Here is a 19026-nt window from a genome sequence, read left to right on the forward strand (position 1 = left end):
TCTGCCCCATTGAGCATTTGGGTGTATCAAAGCCATTGCTATTCACATTGAGTAATTCCAGGATCTTCAGACAGTACCCATCCTGACACATGGGTAGTGACCATTGGAGGGGTTTCTTTTTTGTCTCTGACTTTTGATGGTTAATGTAATTTTCGACTTGAAATATATGTCCCAGTAAAAGATTTTTTGAAACTTCTTTAATCACCCCAAAAGTTTCTGATTGTCTCTGGCTAAATTTCCAAAAGGAAAGGTGATAAGTGTTTCTGTGACCCAATTCTTCGTCCTTTTAAATTTTTCACTTCTATAAGTATCTGATGATTGGGTGGTTGTTTTTTTCTGTTTCTCACTTCAATTGGTGCAGGTTTTCGAGAGATCTAAAAGGGGCAAATCCAGTTTGAAATGGTGGGAAGTAAAAAGGTTTTAAGTTCTTATGAATAAACCATTACAGTGCTTTGTTTGCCTCAGAAAATGAGTGCATTGCGCATTTCCCTTCAAGTCAGATTTTGTAGTAGCTTGCTTTGGTCAGAAAATAAATAGAGCATCTTAAGGGGCACCTAAATGTGATGCAGCTTTACAGAGCAAAGTAAGCCAGCTTTGCTTTTCATTAATGTTTTTGAAGCATACACAGTTCTTTTTTCAAATATTTACGTTTCTTTAGGGAATAAAATCATTCCTTTATGTTGTTTATAAAATGAGTCACATTTCTTCAGGCTGGGTACCTGCTTCTTCTAAAGACAGAAACATCAATGTTGAAAGGGGACATTTAAGAGAAATATGCCTTTTCCAGTCCTGTGGCACCAAGAATATTGTAAGCTTTTGGTGAAATATATTTGGGGGATGGAAGGCAATAATAAACTCTCCCAGATGAGTGTAAGCCCCAACAGTAGGACAGGAGCGACGCAGGTGTGTGCACATAGGTCATCATCTCCTCTGACCTATGGACCTGCTGTGGTACCGTTGTGAAAGGCAGTGTTTCAATTTTAGAATACTGTAGAAATGTGTATTTACTTCAAATTTAAGCTATTTGAACCCCTCGATGATCTGATTCTTTTGTGCTTGTAGTAGTTTATTTGAGTAGATTTTGCTTTGGAAGATGAAGAGATTTTCTAATGACATCCGACCAGATGATTTTCTAAGCTGTGCCATAATGAAAGATTGATGAAATACAGAGATGAAAGTTTAATCTTGGGTTGTGTCTGCCAACTCACCTCAGGCAGAAACGTCTTCTGGGAGGCTGTAATCACTTTCTCCATACCTTACACTATTATCTTGACCTCTAGAATTTCTTCTCTTAACCATTCTCTGATAACAAAATTATGAAGTTTTTGGTTGGTTTAGGCTGTGAGGTGATTTTGTGTTTTGAAAGGTAGCATCCTTTGTTTTCTATTAATCAGTCAGTAAAATATGTTTGACCTTTAAGAAAAGTGGGAGTGCCTTTGTAAATTGTGGATAAAATCAGATTCCCAGGAATTGGTGGTTATGCATGTGTATATGTACTCTGTACAGTCTCCCTCTCCTCTTGTAATGAAAACAGAGCCATGATGACTCATTTATTGTTATTACTTAAATAGGAAATAGGAAAAATTAAATAGGAAAAATTAAATAGGAAAAGTCCTCGCACTTGCTTAAATAGTTTAATTTCAAGATGAGTATGGTCACGATCATGTGGAGGATTTGTGGTATCACAGACGTATCAGAGAGTAATTGTCAGAGCTATGTTTGCTTCTTAACAAGCCCTCCATGACACACTTTTATTCTGGGCTTTAAAAACATGTTGGAAAATATTAGCCTAATGAAGCTATGAAAGGGCTGTTCTCTCTACTTGTGAACTGCAGGACTGTACATTAATCATTCCTCAGATTGAGTTTTGTCTCTCCTTCTCAGCTGCTCATGCATGGGCTTTGCTTTCTGAGCAGCTTGCTAACAAGGAAGAGAGAAAACGTAATGGCCCATCAATTTTGTAAAAGAGCTTCTGTTAGCACATTTCCATGAATTCTCCTTTATCTTCATTGCTCCTCTACCAGTCCAAAGCCCACCTCAGCTTCCAGAACCTCTACAACACTTTAATTGCCTGAAAGATTGTAGTTTCTTCTCTTCTGGAGTCTTCATACAACACCTGTGTATTCCAGCTGAAATATTCAGTGGTTAGCTGGCCAGGAGGGCTGCGGGTGGATTCAGGAGACAGCTTTGATGGAACTGACTGTGGAACTGGTTACTGAACAGTGTGGACACCCCGGATGCTGAACAAAACATGCAGCACATGTCTTTGTTCATTAGCTTTAAACACACAGTGCAGTTTTATTTTCTCTGTATATTGTATTTCACTGGCAGACTGAGGAGGAAGCATGGTTGATCTTGGTTCTTGAGTGATGCAGAGGCAGTTTTTCTGATATTAGAGTTTTCTAATTGTAGGCTCTCTGACAAGGCAGCCTGAAAGCATTGTGCTCCCTCCTCTGCCCTAATAATGCCTGTTTGGTAAGGTGTGGGCATCTCTTAGTCTATGTAGATGTCCATTAGCCTGCTGCTTTGAACTACTGCTAGTTTTCTGCTGCCTAGACATCAGAGAATAAAATTAGACTCAGAATCAAAAAGGGGAGAAAGGGAGAGAGGACAACTGGATTGAAGAAAGGAGGACAGTGCACATACCAAAGATAAGGCTCAAACTGCCTCAAATGGAGAGCACATAGCTAGATGGATAGATGCCCCAAGTCAGACGGACATAGTCCTGTAAGGCTCGAAAAGAAGAAAATCCTAACAAAAAAAAACCCCAAAGAAATTACTTGAGATCTTGTTATCTCAGGAGCTGAGAAAACTACCTGAGGATATGTCAGTGAGAAAATGTGACAGGTTTGTGGAAAATGAGGAGGAAATGGTGTGAAGTAATGGCTCAGATTCCTCAAAATATGGGGAATTAAAAATAGTGTCCTACCTTGCTGTTTCAACAACTTAATAAAAATGGCCTGGTTTCAAAGGTGTTTAACACCTGCACTGTCCACTGACTTTAGTAGGATGTGTGTATATTCACTGCCTTTGAAAATTGAATGTCTAAATACAGATTTAGGAACCTTGCTCTGGACAGCCAGAATTGGAAATTTTCACTGGAGCAACAAAACTACAGCAGGTTAAATGTTCTCTTTTTAGGTTTAAGTGCATGTCAGGCAAAGAATGTGTGAGAGAGAACTGGTCTGTTAGGGAACAGAAAAAGGAGGAGAGGGGAATGTGGAAGCTGTGCTGCAGGTCAAGTGCCTGTCTCATGGGTTTGTTATCTGTATTTCCCAGATGAGGCCATGTTCTTACAGATATTACCTGTCTTGAGCTCCAGTGCATGTCTGTTATATGGACATAAGATTTTAGGAGGGATATCTAGCCTTAATTAGGCAATGAAAAGCTAAGAGAAGCATGGACAATAACAGAAGTTTCCTATGGTTGGAATATCCTGTTGTATCTGTAACTTTACTGTTCCTCTTCAGCCACACATCAGGCTTCAGTGACACAATGTGGCTTATGGCTGGTGTCGTTCAGAGAGGTGTTTAAGAGCTTTCTGGATTGCCTTCCCTGTGATGTGATGATTGACTGTGCTCTTGAGATTTAGTCGTTCTCCAATTCTGTGAGAGAAGCTGATCAAGCTGTACAAGATAATGAATAATAAACTTGCTCTTTTGCATTAAAGAGATGTGGTCAAGAAAAGCAGAAAATAACATAAATTAAAAATGAGATGGTGTTTGCACCTCTCTTCTGAAAAGATAATACCCTTCAAAGAAAGTGTAATTCCAGCTGAACTCTTCAAATTCTGAGACACCATTAATCAATGTTGCCTATTCCTCTTGGACCATGTAACCTTGGATTAAGGACAAATCATACTGTGAGGAATCACGTAAATAGGGCATAGGTGAGGGATTACACTGGAGGAAATGGATTTTACTGCCTTTTCTGACCCAAGTTCTACACCAGTTTTTTAGAGTAATCGTTTGCTTTCACCTTTTCCCTAAGCCAACTGCATCTGGATATCGTTTTCTGTGTGTTTTGGTAGCATTTTCCCTCTCACAAAGAAATAGTTTGGGTGATTATTTATACAAAAATTCCCATTTATATCCATAAGGCCTGACATTACTGTTTGCAAATGCAGTGTAGAGGGGATAATGAAACAATACAGCTGTGAAAGGGGAAATCCAGTCATGCTTACAAAATTGATGTGTTTTCATGCAAATATAGTGAAGTGGGTGAAAAAAAGTGTATGTGTGCATTCTTACTTTGATTAATGAAACTGGTTTATTTTAGCTTTGGGATTTAACATGAAAGATACGGTGACTGGAAATGCATTGAAATAGGTCCATATTAACTTGAAATAAGCGCCCATGGTTTTGCACCAATGAATGGATCTATGTCAGTTGCTTCTACTATTTTAGGGCAATATCACTCTATCCTTTCTACATAATGCCACTAACAAGATGAAGAGTGATTACATGTATCAGTGAGGACAGATGAGGCTTGTGAGCAGCTCGGGTTGGATTCATCCTTTGATAGGAGCTGAGAAAAAAGTACAAGCTTGAGGAGAGTTAGCTATGGAGCTATAGATGTTTGATAATCTTTGGAAAGTTTCAATGCAGAGGCAGCAGCTGAGAAGTGTATTAGCAGTAGATAAGCACAAGAAGTCTCACAGTGCAAGGGAATTGGGACAAAGACAAAAGAGGACAATTGTAAGGATTGCTGTGGGAGAGGGGTAGCAGGAACAGAGAACCCTCGAAGGAGAGCTCAGAGCAGTGCTGAGGCAATTGCTTGTGAAGAAGTGGGGAAAATGGCAGGAGGCTTCCTTTCTGTCATGGTTTTGGCCAGCCACCGGTCATTCACTCCTCCCCCCCCGGGCAGGACAGGGAAAAGTAACTGAGGGTTGTTGGAACCTGCTAAGAACAGCGAGGGCTCACCCACCACTTATGTTCCAGGAAGAACAGACATGACTACATGACTTGGGGAAGAAAACAAAACTAATTTAATCTGCCACCAACTGAAAATATAACAAACAGAAAACAACACAGATGGTGGGCTCAAGCACTTGATCCCCATGTCTTTACCTCCTCACACCCGAGTAGCTCGGGGGGGGGTAGGGAATGGGGAGTTCTGTTAGTCCTTTCCCAATGGCTCCTGCCCCTTGTCTCGCCTCAGGGCAGGAGGACTCTGCATCATTCCCCTGCTCCAGCATGAGGTCCCTCACATGCCAGATCGCCCTGCACAGGCTGCTCCGACATGCGTTGGTCCTGAGGGCTGCAGCTCCTCTCTGCCTCCTGTGTGGGTCTCTGTGGCCCACAGGCTCTCCAGCACAGTCTGCACCATGGCCACCTTCTTACTCCTCCTGTCTAGGAACAATTACTCCCCCTTGGCATAGATTTCTCATTCATAGTCACTCCCCCTGGCATGGAGTCCTCCCAGAGCTGCCAGTGATTAGCAGTACAGCCAGTGCCCTCCATGGGTTCTAGGGGCACAGCTTGTATCCTCGCCACAGGCTGCAGGGGAGGTCTCTGGTCTGATGCTCCTCCTCCCTTCCTCTTTCTCTGACTGCAGGGGAATGTTCCACATGGTTACCTTCATCTTGTCTCACCCTTCCATCTTCTCCCACACTGTGTATTTCCCTTCTTGAACAGTGATGGCAGAGGCGCCAGATTGACCCAGTTAGGACAGAGGTGGATCCAACTCAGAGCCAGGGGATGTTTCAAGAACTGCTTACAGGGGCAGCACTGCAACTGCCTCTCCCTGTTATCAAGCAAAAAGCGGCTCTGCACAAACCCAACACACTTTTTTATTAGGAAAAACAACTAGACGGGCATTTAAAATGTGTCACTTGATTTTCTAGCAGCTTGAGCGTGGCAATGAGTGTTTATTCACCTTATTTTACTGTAGAACGTCTGTAGTGGTCTGTATTAGTTTTCAGGAAATAATGGAAAATGTTTCATATAATCTGAAAACAGTGCTGTTTTTTAAGAAAAATTGGGCTAAGAATGCTTAGAGGGACCATGCTGGCTGAAATGTTAGAATACAGCTCTTTGTTACCTCGATGACAGTAAGTTGGTATGAACAGTAACAGACTTTTCTGTTGTGTGCGGGCTGACTTGAAAATGTCAACCTTTTCTAAGACATGCATTTACTACTCTTATTGTTTTCTATTGTAGGCAAGAATTTTACTTGCAAAAAATTATTACTATACCAGACAAATAATTTCAGAAAAAGTAATTCAGAGGAAAAACATCATTGTGCAGTAGAAAGGGTTTAACTTGAATCATCTCTGTTACGCTACTTGAAATGTGGGACATCCACAAGTTTCTAATACAGAAAATTAAAACCCAAAAGTACAACCAGAGAATGATCTATCTCTAGCTCTTATTCCTGTCCTAACAGTTTATGCCTGTACTGTACCAGTGGGTTAGAGAGAGGTAGGATGTTTCTATACATGCCTTCATCGTGTGTTAGTATTTATATCCACTTTTCATCTTTACATCAGTGTTATACTCATGGTATCACAGGAACTTGTGACATATTTACTTGTCGAGCACCGGAGGTCTTCTGGAATTTGGTATGCGCTATACTGAAAGAAGACCCACATTTTGTCTCTGTGTCTCTCTCTAAGCATAGTCAGAAACTCAGCTGAGCTGCACTAGTATAAGAATTTGGAATGTGACTCTAAAATACAAGAGTATGCTCTTGCTATCAACTTACCACTTCAATTATTTAAGTGTTGCATGTGCCTCAGGGTGCTTTTCCATGTTTGCTGCTAGCTAATTGCAATTCAAATATTTATATGCAGTACATTTTCATGGAAGTCATAGCATATACTTGTTTAGCCATTATATGTATTTAGAAAGCATTTTCGCTTCAGGCTTTTAATTCTGAGGATGGTATGTTGACTTCTTTCCTAACATAGGCTTCACGTGGGTAAAGGACTTCTGTTTCTCAGTATTATTCATCACAGTTTGCCCTCTGGCGATGAAGGTAGATTGCCTTCTAAAGTCTCTTTGATGGCCCCAGATCGATTAGCAGAAACTTAAGCACAAATCTGAGCAAATTAAAAGATTTTTTTCAACAGATAATTCAAGCGGCTTAAACATCTAGGATGTTTTTTACAGACTGATTGGTTTTGTGTTTAGAAACTGTTACATGAGCATCTGTATTTTTTTGAGAAGGAAATTGTGCTTAATGACATTGAAAAATCTGAGTGCATTGTATCTCTTCTGCTAATGGCCCACTTCACCTAAATGCTATTCATCTTAATGCCATAAAATAATTTCAATTTCTAATTGGAATGATACATTAAACATAGAACTCAATTGTCTCTAAAATTTCAGTATTTTACTGCTTGAAGCTCTCCCCTCCCTACCTTGATTAATTTCAAAGCTGGCTGGATGTATGCTTGTGTGCCCTGTGAGTCTAAGCAAATTACACTTACAATGGATGGGAAGTTTTCTATGAACTTCAGCGTGAGTGGAGTTAGTTCATAACTTACAGATATAGGCCTGGAAAACCTGGGTGTACCACTGAGCAAAATCAATGTAATACCTCTGGGAGTGACAGAATCAGAAAATCACAGAATGGTAGGGGTTGGAAAGGACCTTTAGAGATCATCTAGTCTAACCCTACCGCAGAAGCAAGTCCACCTAGATCAGGTCACACAGAAACACATCCAGGCGGGTCTTGAAGACCTCCAAGGAAGGAGACTGCACACCCTCCCTGGGCAGCCTGTGCTGCATCACCAGGATGGTGTAAGTGTTATTTCCTTAGCAGGGCTTGAGTTCTTCTTGTACAAGAACAAAATAGCAGGTGGAGAAGGAACCTACTGCGAGTTTCAGAAGTATATGGAAGAATTTGAGGGCAGATGAGGTTTGACCTGATGTTCTGCTGATCTTGTGTTTAATATCAATGAAGTAAGGGAATCTTTCCACTTCAGGTGAGAACCTGTAAAAGTGAGCTTGCCTGTTGCTGATATGTGGCAGTGTTTGGAATGATGCTGCATTTGTCAAGAAGATGCAGAAAGAGGAACTGTCGATTACTTGAAGAATTTTGCAGTAGCTCAGACTGGAAGAAGTCCACCTGGGTCCCTATGGCCTGTCCTTGCAATTACACGCAATCATTGCAGTTAAGGTCCATCTCTTGGTAAGCTGGTCACAGCTGTAGTTCAGTTTGCTAAGGATGTATTGAATTGCTCTTGCTTTGTAGCTGTGTATCATCAGTCTGTCCGTATTGATGAAGAAGTTTATTTAAGTTTAGTTATTTAAGTTTATTTTCTTCTTGTTCCTTTTGATGATTTTTTTTTGCTAAGAGGAACAAAATTTTGTTTCCTGGAAGTGTCAAAATGTTGTTTCAGGATAGAACGAATGCCTCAGAATGGCGAAAGGTAGGGCAAGCATAGGAAACCCCTGGGTTTAGAGGATAAGCTCATTTCATTTACTCAGGTGCCCTGCTGTTCGCTGATAGTTTAACAAGAGAATTGGGCACATCACCACTAACTGCATGTAGGTCTGCCCAGATTCTTTATGGCACTAAATATCCACTCCCTGATTATGAGCTTGGATGAACCTTGTCTCCAGCAAGGAACACAAAATCTTGGGTACAACATAACACAGCTGGGGACCCATGAGAGGGCAACATATGATAGCTGGGGGAGAGTGGAATTACATGTATTGTATTTATACACTAAGCATGCTCCAAAACACCCCTGGTGCACTTTTGGCAGTGCAGGAGTTGAATTTGTGCTTTGGCTGCAAGCTCGTGGCACTGGCTGGCAGTGGGAAACGAGGCTCGCAGTGTTTGCTCTGGCAATTTGCTCACGTGGTTTGTGGCAGCAGTTGCTGCTGGGAAGAGCCTGTCAGCTGAACTTGGCAGCTGAGAGCTGCGACTTCCATGACTGGTCTCAGAACTTCAGTTACTGATGATAATTCTCTAAAACAATTGATGAAAGAATACTTCTGTGTGAGTTTCACCTTTCATTTTCAGAATATATATATATTTGGCCAAGAAAGCTCAAAGAAATCAGAAATCAGATACCACCACCCCTCAAAGCCTACATCTAAAAATTTTATTTCATGTTTGAATGTCATATTTTTGGGTGGAATTAAGGATTGGTAAAGCTAAGTTTGGCCAGAACAACAAAAATGAGGCACAGCTGTAGTTTTTAAGCAAGGTGCATGTGCACAAACAGGAAGACACTTGGGTTCAAACTGCTTTTTCATTTTCAGAAACTGGCTCAGCCCTGGGAGATTTTCCTATTACTGGTAGTAAATCTGTTGCCCTTTTTATAGATAGCAACTGCAAGCAAGAAACATAGAGGAGCAGAGAGCATGGGGCAAGGGAAACTGAAACACAGATACCAGAGAAAGTTATTTTTCAAGAACAGATCCATCATGTTCTTATCTAGCATATCATTACTGAAAGGTGCACAGGCAGTAAGTTTTCAACATACCACGTACCAAAGTATCAAAACCAACAGAGGATTAGAATTCAGTCCCAGTTGATTTACTGGATAGCCAGCTAAAACTCGAAGACTGGGACATAGTTTTAATTATACTTATTTTTACAGAATTCCAAAGATCTTCTGAATCTCTTGCACTGAAGAGAGTTTCACGGAAAGTCGTTCTCTCCCACAAACTCTTCCAGCATATTAAAATGGCAAAGTTTGGCTTTTCTCCTGAGAAGCCTTTCAAGTCAGTGTGACATTGTTCTCAAGTGCTGTCATCTGGCCAGCTGGAAGTCTACCATATCCTGTTGTATGCTACTTGCTGAGAGTGAAAGAGGAGAATAGCGACAGAGAGGGTAGTTGTCATAGTTATCAGATTAATTCTGTCTTCATTTGCAATTTTAAACAAGTTACACTGAATGCACTTTGGAACCTGGGTTAAAAATGTAGCTCATGTATCTAACAGCATTTAACCAGTTTCAGGTGCTGTTTTGTCCATAAAATTCCCTTTTCTTTCCACCCAAGTGAGTTCCATACTTATGTCAAGACTGTCAAGGACTTGCTCATTTGCTTCACTGCAAAAATTATTATGTGGCCTTGAATTCTTGTTAGCACTGGGCATCCAGCACATTTAAGAAAGCAGGAGTTGGATCTGTTTTTTCTTAGGCAGCATCAACAGATTTGTTTATTAAATTCCAACCTATTAACTCCCGTAGAAATCAGCGGAAAGCTTTCAGGATGGCACTGGTTGTATCTTCAGTGTAACCCACACTGCCAAAGCTTGTTGATGATATACAGGAGGGAAGGAAGGAAGGAACCTTGTTAGATGCTCAGGGTATATTTAGGCCGTGGACAGACATCCTACTCCAATGCATCTGTGTGGCTGGAAGAATTGACTGCCAGCAAACTGTCTTTAACTATGTTTCACCCTTTCCAGTCTGCTACTGTGGTCACATTCACTGCCCTGCTTTCACTCCTGTTGAACTCGGCTATTTTCCAGAGGCTGGGTGGTGGGAGCACGCCACATTGCCTCATTTTGCTTGAGGACGGCAGGGTGTGATCCCACAGGCAGCTCCTTTGAAGGAGCATGTCCCTCGGATGGAGCCGTGCCGTGCCCGATGGTTGTGACCTATGTCCTCACACTTGCAGTCATTCCTCTGTGGGAGTTTGCCTCTCCCAGGCCAGTGATGTGCAGTGCCGTGGGCAGCTGTGAAAGCTAACACCCTGAGATGGGGTTTAACCCTGATACATTTTGAGTGCAGACCCTGGGGAAGCGGCTCTTCATTGATGTTTGAGCACATTTGATGGGGAGTTTTGCCAAATAAAAACTGGAGATCCAGGAACATCATGCTTACTGTAACCTTTAGTTCAAGCAACACCTCTAAATTAGATTTACTGTTATTGCATGTATCAGTTCTGGAAAATCAAATTATTTGCTATGTTTGGTTTTACAGCTCAAGGATAAATCCCACTTCTAGCATAAGCAGGTGTAATTTAATTGAAGTAAATGCAGTTGTACTTCTATCTGAAATTCATGAATTTGGCCATAAATCTATGCTACTTTTTTTTTTAAAGAGACTTTCTGTCTGTTGCATTCAGATTAGAGTCACGCTGTGAAAGCTTTGCACTGGTTTTGGAAAACTGGGAGGGGAGACTCCCCTCATACTTCAGCTTTCCCCAAAAGATTGCTTCTGTCACAGCAGATTAATCTTCAAAGTTTACAGGCTAGAAACACAAGGCGCAGCAGTGAAGATGTGGTAAAGGGGGAGGAGAGGGGCTTCTTCTGCGGGTCAGAGCGTAGGGAAGTGCACAAATGGTAAAAGCAATGGGAAGGGAGGAAAAGACACACCCCTGATGGAGCAGAGCCTTCCAGGGGAAGCGCTCGCTCACAGCTGGAGCCGCCAACACAAGCGTGTACAGCCCGTGAGGAGAGGGGGAGCTGACATGCTGTGCTTCCACTCGATGCAAAATGAATGAGCTGCTGTTCTCAGGGGTATTCGGCCCCCACCGTTGAAGTACAAGTACACGGCTGCATCAAGTGCATTTTGCATCATCTGATGCCTAGATACACGCTAACGGAGACAGGGACCGGGCAGAGCCTTCAGTTGGGTGTTTGTGTATGACGTGCTTGGCGTTACATTCCTGATTGCTGCAACAAAAAGGTAAGAAACTTCAAAAGTGACCAAAAAACCCCTCAGCCTCACCACCCCCCACTCTCAGAACAGTCTCACGTTAGGACTACCCTTTGTCTCTATCTGTATTTTCAAAGCTATGGTCCATTAGTCTAAAGCTTCTGTGTTGGTGCCTGCAAGGCAAATTACAGCTCCTAGTGTGACAAAGGCAAGTCAGATTTCTTTTCTCTAAGAGCTGACACTTAACAACCTTCAGGAGAGCACTGTAGCATAAATGCTGGACTGTGTGCTACGTGGTAAGTATTTGATGCTGTTCTCCCTCTCCTTTATCGCTTTCAGATGTTGCTCAGATGAGCAGTAAGTTAACTAACGGATGCTGATGATTAACAGGTTTGGGGGTATGTGTTAAGCTTAGAATTTCATGTTCCTAAACTGGCTGCAGTTTCTGGCTGCATATACTCCAGCCTGATTCTGTACAGGATGATCACAATTTATTTTTACTGGTAATGGATAAAAAGACGCTGTAGTTAAGAACAGAAGAAACCTCATTTACTGAAGAAAAGAAACCTCCCTGTGTTTTCTCCCAAACATATACAATGCCTTTATAATTATTTATGTGTAATTGACAGCTAACTTCTAGCTAGCCAGTCTGAGCTTTCTTCTTTCAGCCCATAATTGACAATGGGGACTGTGCAATTTGGAATCTTTGTAGAGCTCCAAAAGAGATAAACATTGTTTAAAGACAGAAATATTACACTGGGGGGCAGGGGGTGATACATGCATGTAAAAATGTATTTAGTTGAAGTGAAATAGTTAATGGCTCTTTTGACAGAAGAGGAAACTTCATGATTTAAATGTAATATATTGCCTTGAGGTCTCTGTGCTTCCTTAATCCTATCTGTATTCATAAAGAACTTGCAGCAGGAGAAATTTCATTGATTTGTTAATTGATATATGGCTTTGAATCCTCATTACTCTGGGTGCAAGGGGGAGGAAAGAGAGACAAACACATTTATCTTTAAACTCAGCAGCTTCACTCTTAAATTAGGCTTCTCTCATGTTGTGGTACCTCATTGCTGTCCTTGTTCTATGCAGTGATTTTTGCTTTCTTAAAGGACAGCAAACATTGCTGCTGAGTCTTGATCTATATCAGGGAAATACATAAAGTGTTTCATCTCTTAAAACTGTGGCTTTAATTATGTTTTTGTATCTCCTGCCTTGCAGTTAATGTAATTATAACAACTTGTGAGTGAGGAAAAGGATATTATTTCGCCCTGGAGCATTTTTCAGTGAAAGTTGACTGACTTATTTTCATAAGGAGTTAAAAGAGAGAAAGATAGTAGGGTTTTGTTATGTAATACCAGTTAGATTATTTTTAAAAAAAACAGTACAGTGTCTTTATACATCCACAATAGTGGATATATATAAATAACCTTATCTATCAGGCTATTTTAAACAATGGTGAGTTGCAGTATGGATCAGGATCAGGTGTGAATTAGTATTTTATATAATTAAGGTGTGTATTGAAGGTCTGTGGTAGTGTTGCATTGTTACAGTCTCTCAGGTATCCTGTTGGGCAAGGCTTTCTGGTTTGCCATTCAGAGTTTCCTGCAATTTGTGACATGTCTCTGTTCCTGGACTCCAGATTCTCATCTAACTGATATTAAAGTGCTAGTACTGATGGCATTGCTCTGTATAGTTTTTATTTGTGTTACAGTGCACACTTTGCTCCAGTGTAGATTGGCTGAGATAACCTTTCTCTCTGAAGTCAATCCAGGTCAAAAACTGAAATTTAACAATCCTAAATCAGAGAATATCAAGTCAGGAAGAAGGGTTCAGTTTCATTTCCTCCTATTAGAAAATAACTGGCATGTCCCTGAATTTGGTTTGGTATCTGCCAAAGAAAACAACATCCTCTTTTTTGTTGTTGTGTTTAAAAGCCTTCTCTGTGTGTTTTAAGAAGTTTCCCAATTGGAAATATCTTTATAACTGAATTTAATAATTATTTTTAAAAGTAAAGCAGAAAATCTCATATCCAACTGATCTATCTAAAATGGTTATTTGAGGACAAGGTGGCCTGGCATTTTCATGCTTCCAGAAATATGTTTGTTTTCCCTAACAATCCTAGTATAGCATTTCCTAAGGAAGAGGAAATGGTCTACAGTGGATTATGAAATATGCCCCTGGCTTCTGTCAGGAGAGGAGGTGCCTGGGGTAGCCATGTGTTTCAGGGAGCTCTTTCATCTCAGGTTTTTAGTCATTGTATTTCAGTGTGTGCAGGAGAGGGAAACCTTGGTAAAGTGATCTGAGGTTGCTTATTTGTGGAGAGGACTTGAGGAATAACAAGGAACCAGCTTGCCTGTCAGATACCAATGTGATATCTAGCACCCAACCTATTGGTGGGACTTACTGATTCAGAGCCTCTGGCCTTAAGAATACAGGTTAGGCTTTACAAAATGTGTATTCATAGAATGTCTCAGGCTGCCTCATTTTCTTTTTATTTTAAAAATAGAATCAGACTAGGTTATAGTAGTCTTCATAATATATGATTAGCAACAGAAGGCTAGATGAAGCCATCAATTTTTAAGCAGAAATCTTATTTGCTACCAGTGGAGAATTGCTTAAAAATTGATGGCACAATCTGTCCCACAGTGAACAGGGGATTTCTGCAGAAAGTATTAGATGTACTTCTGCTTGGTCTCCGTCCTGGTGGTGGCAGGGATGCAGAAATTCAAGGGCAGTCGGAATAGTCTCATACTTGTTGGAAGACAAAAGGCTTAAGGACTATCAAAAACAATAAAAATTAAAAGGGTTAGAAAGCTACCAAACCCTTAAAAAATTATAAACAACAGCTATTTTCCTTTCAGTAAAAGCAACTGTATTTTTCTAATGGTGTACATAAGTGAAGGACATAATCATTCTCTCAGAGACATAATCATTCTAAGAGACTTAGAAATGCACAGAAATGAGAGTTGTTTCCTTTATTTGTTCATGTTACGTCATTGAGGTGTAAATACATTTTACATTAACATCTTGCTGCATTAAGTGCTACTAGACTTTGTAATTGCAAATTAGAAAACCAGAGTAGGTCTTCTTCTGTGCCTCAGAGGATATGCTTGGGCAAGTACTTATAACAGTAAATAAAGATGAAAGGCTCATGCTGTGCATCATTATTTTTAATCAAGTAAAATGTGGTTCACTTCACTAAAACTCTACAGTAATTGAAAGCAAAGACATTTCAGCTGGTCATTATGGTCAGGACTGCTGCTGATGGGTGTAGTCCCATGTGAAAACATTTAAGGACCATCCAGGTTGGAGGGCAGACCTCTGTGCTTGCTGAGGGCAGAGGTGACACATGGCAGTCTTATTTTTTCTCATCTTCTCAAAAAAGACAGCTGAAGAAGCTGCAGTCAAACAGACTCTAAGGGAAGCTGCAGGAATGAAGAGGTGTGAAGTATTAACCTCTTCACCCTGTTAGCTGAAGGCCTCGATCACAAATTTGGTTGGACTGTAGGCTTAATTTAACTCTGTCAGGTATGGGAGACTAGACTCCTAATGCTGTCTCAGGCTCATGCACAGTGTGGTGCCCCAATAAAACATTAACTGGGCATGGGAGTGCCACCTTCATCCTTAAATACTTCATCAGAGATACCAACAAGAACAAAACTTGTTCATTTTGTTGGTGTGATTTGCTCTCCATCACATTGTAGTCGTACAGTGACCTTTAAAGTAGAAAGCACAACAGTAGTAACTGTGAAGTGTTTGGAGTCCAGAGTCTGTCCGAGTCACGGGGATGGGTGAGTGCGTGGGAGATCTGAGCTGCTGGGACTCTTGGGCATGTTGTGCTCTGCCCAGTGCCAAGGCAGGCCCATAGGCTAGTCATCTGTGTAAGCACAGCATCACCATGTCCATCTGCACAGCTTACCTCTGTCCTGTGCGTTTGAGGCCTTTCAGTTCCAGGGTCACAGGAAAAAAAAAATGTTACCCTGGAAAGGTCACCTAGACCAGCCTCCTGTTCAAAGATTGGGCAGGGTTCAGGATTACCTCAGGGCCCTTTCTGATAGATACGTTCAAAAACCTCCAAGAGCAGAGATTGCACAGCCTCTTAGAGTATCTCTTTGGGCTTACCAGCTCTCTTGGCAATGAAACTTGGGTTTGCTCTATCTTTTAAACCCTCCCATGAGTGAGTGGGAGACATTCATTGGATCATCACCCCCATTGCCTCATTCCCGGGCTAAAAGAGGCTGCCTTGTCTCCAGGCTAAACAAGCATGGTTCCTGTGGCCTTGATGGCCCTCAGCTGAACTCACACCAGTTTGTTACTCTCCCCTGTGTACTGGTGGGCCCAAACCTGGATGCAGAGATCCAGTTTATGGCTTCATGAGTGCCACGTAAAAGGTGTTTTGGGGGGACTAGCAGCGTTACTACTGTCCTTCTGAGTTTATTCACCTCCCAGTGAAACCTCCGTCACCCTTCAGTCTGTGGGGTGGGCAATGCGTATCAACCATCAGTCTCCAGAGTGTGACTGTATCAGTTAATAACATACAAAATCTGGGGCTGGAAGGAGAAATTGTCTTCTACTCAAGCAGTGTCACGTATTGTGCAGACCTCTCCCGCAGGACTGTGCCACATCAATTACACTAGTCTCTGCAACTGTTCTGCTCCCACTGCCTCCCTGGGCCAGGTATGGCCTTCTGCAAGAGAAGTGCGAAGGGAAACGGGGTGATCAGGGAGACAGGCATCTTGGCAGTACTGTAATGCACTGCCTTGGAAAACAACCTGGAATAAACGGGCTGGCAGAAGTGGTAGGGAAGAGGAGACTGTCCCTGCTTTCCCAGGGTGGCAGGGTCCTCTCAGGACTGACTCTAGGAGAGGAGCTCCTTTCTCACACTTCTGCAAGCTAGAAAGTCGTGGGCTGTTTTCCTTGGAAGTCTTGGCATTTTCCCCTCAGAAATGCATCTCAAATCCTGTGTAGCAGCCCAGACACAATTTTCTAGGTATCATCTTCCCACGTCATTGGCAGGCTCTGGCTTGACCCCTTTTGACTCAGCTTGGAAAGGAATATGTAGAGCACCATAACCAAAGCACTTGCACAGCTGCTCTTGCAGCATTTCTGGCACTTGGAACCATCAGCAAAATCTGCCATTTGAGCTAAAACTTTCCATGTATGCTTTTTAGCCTTGGGGGGAGTTTTAATCTTATTTATTGAAGTATAAAGGGAAATCATTCAACAATATTTGAGCAGAGGTAGGATACAGCCCCTCTAGATTCAGACACATCCCTTGGTGTGGTTGTTCCCCAGACAAAGCCCTGCCTGTTCCTTGCTGCCTGGGGAAGTCCATCAGCCCAGTTGCTTGTCTTTTTTTCTCACCTTCCTGGATTTCCTCCTGTGCCCCTTTTGTAGTCTGTGCTGGAAGCTGCAGTGGTGACTGTTCTGTACCGTTGTATTTTGCGTAGCGATAGGGGAATTAACAGATGTCCCTTTAAGAGTTTGCACCTACAGGTCACGTTTTGTGTCTGCTTATACTGTCTTAAAAATCTGCTAGATCCAAGATGTTGTCATCTTTATTCTTTTGCCCCTAGTACATTGTGTCTAAGTTGCTGGAAGATTTTTCCAATAGAAAGCTTTTTTCTGAGAGATAATCTCTGTTTGTCTCCTTCATATAAAGCTAGTGATTAACACATGAGGAAATTATATGTGTATTTTGTTTCTTATATTACTTAGAAACTTTGTATTTTCTGGGAAAGTAAAAGCAATACTACTTTTTCAATTCTGATTTCCAAATTGGCACTGAAATGGCATCAAGGGCCATTGAGGCTTGAAAAAATTCCAGTATTGCAATATGAGAACTAACTTTAACCTGTTAATTGATAAAATGTTAGCAATAAGTTTGGTGAATTCCTTACTGATTCTGCAAAGCCCAGTAGAAAGCTCCTGTAGCTGAAGAGAAGGAATGAGTGGGGTTTTGGTTGGGCAGATCCACACAGCTGTATATTACAGGTCCACACAGATATATATAGCCACACTGGATACTGAAAAGGAGACATTCCCAGTTCACTGCATGGAAGGAAATGTTGTTTCTTCTTTATGATGAGGACAGGTGTCACACTTACATTGTAAAATTTCTAGGAATGTTCATTACATTTGTAAATATGGTTCTTCTTTCCAACTTGGCTGCTTCCATAGAATCCTAGAACAGCCCTGGTTGGAAGGAACATCAGGAAACCATCCAATCCAACCTTTTTTTTGGAAAAAAAACCACTAGGTGACGTTGTCTAGCACTCTCTCTAGTCATATCTTAAACACTTCTTGTGATGGGAACCCTACTGTAGCCCCAGTGAATTTTCTTCACAAGGAACCAAATGGAGATGACTGGATGTAACAGATAAAAGTTGCATCAGGAGAGGTTTCATCTCTGTGTAAGAAATTAAACCTCTGGCTATGTACATATGCATCCATGTGTGACCTGCAACCCCATGTAAGTGATGTGTGGCAGACACATTAGCTAACCATATGCACATTTAGTTAAAACCTGGATTAGAAAGCCTGTGTTTATTCCAGATCTGTTCACTAAGCTATTTCTAAGCAATAGATGAATCCCTGTAAGCTTTGCAAGCTTGCTGAAGTGAGATGTCTAATGGGAACTGGATCCCTTCCCTTTAGCCTGCTCCATCTTGCCCTTATTACTTGAAATAGGATGATTTTGCTACTCCAATACTTTTTTTTCTCAGAGTCAGTTGCAAACCAGGCAGAAGTAGGGTCTCACATTTTTATGCACAGTGCAGGAACCTTGCTTGGATGCTCACTGGAGATGAACTCTCCGTAGAAGAGGAGAGTTGTGAGATGCGTGCAGGTGGGAGAGCAGGTCTAAGCATGTCTTCTGGAGAATGGTTAGTTATTGTCCCCATAGAGATGCTATACATAGCTTGAAGTGGTGTCCTGTTTTTAAGGAGGGGAGGAAGAAGCAGGCAGCAGCCCACCTTGTTCCCCAGCACAGCCAACCAACCCTCTATGTTAACGTCTCTTCCCAGGGCAGCTGCTGCCAGAGGTCCCACTGCCACTGCTCCGTGGGGGCTGCCACCACCTGTGCCCAGGCAGGAAGCTGGGCTGGCACTGCAGCTCTGCCCGGGGCGGGAAGGGTAGCCCCAGGCTGGGGAAGCTCCTGCTTCTCCTGCCTGCCTTTGCCTTTGGGGAAGGGGTGTTGGCTATGTTGTACCAAGAGTTAGTAGTTGCTGAAGTGCTTCAGAAGTGAAGGTGTGTAGTGATTTTTACACATCCTGGCTTCAGCTGAGCGCTCCATCTGAGGTTGTTCCCCAGGCTGTCGCTTCTTCAGGGTGCAACTTTCAGAGGAGCCCTCAAGTGACCTTGGGGCGTAAACGTTAGGAAAGGCGTTAAAAAAAACCTCATGACAGTCTTTGTACTCCTTCAGTTTAAACAACATACGGTTTTTACAGCCTG

The 19026-nt window shown here is 41.9% G+C and overlaps 1 protein-coding gene across 10 annotated transcripts in view; it reads left to right on the forward strand.

Annotated features, from left to right (window-relative positions):
- Nucleotides 1-19026, forward strand: part of APBB2 (amyloid beta precursor protein binding family B member 2) — a 180549-nt gene that overhangs the window by 138825 nt on the left and 22698 nt on the right. The window lies entirely within an intron of this gene.

This window comes from Colius striatus, chromosome 3 (genome assembly GCF_028858725.1).
Source record: "Colius striatus isolate bColStr4 chromosome 3, bColStr4.1.hap1, whole genome shotgun sequence".
NCBI lineage: Eukaryota > Metazoa > Chordata > Aves > Coliiformes > Coliidae > Colius > Colius striatus.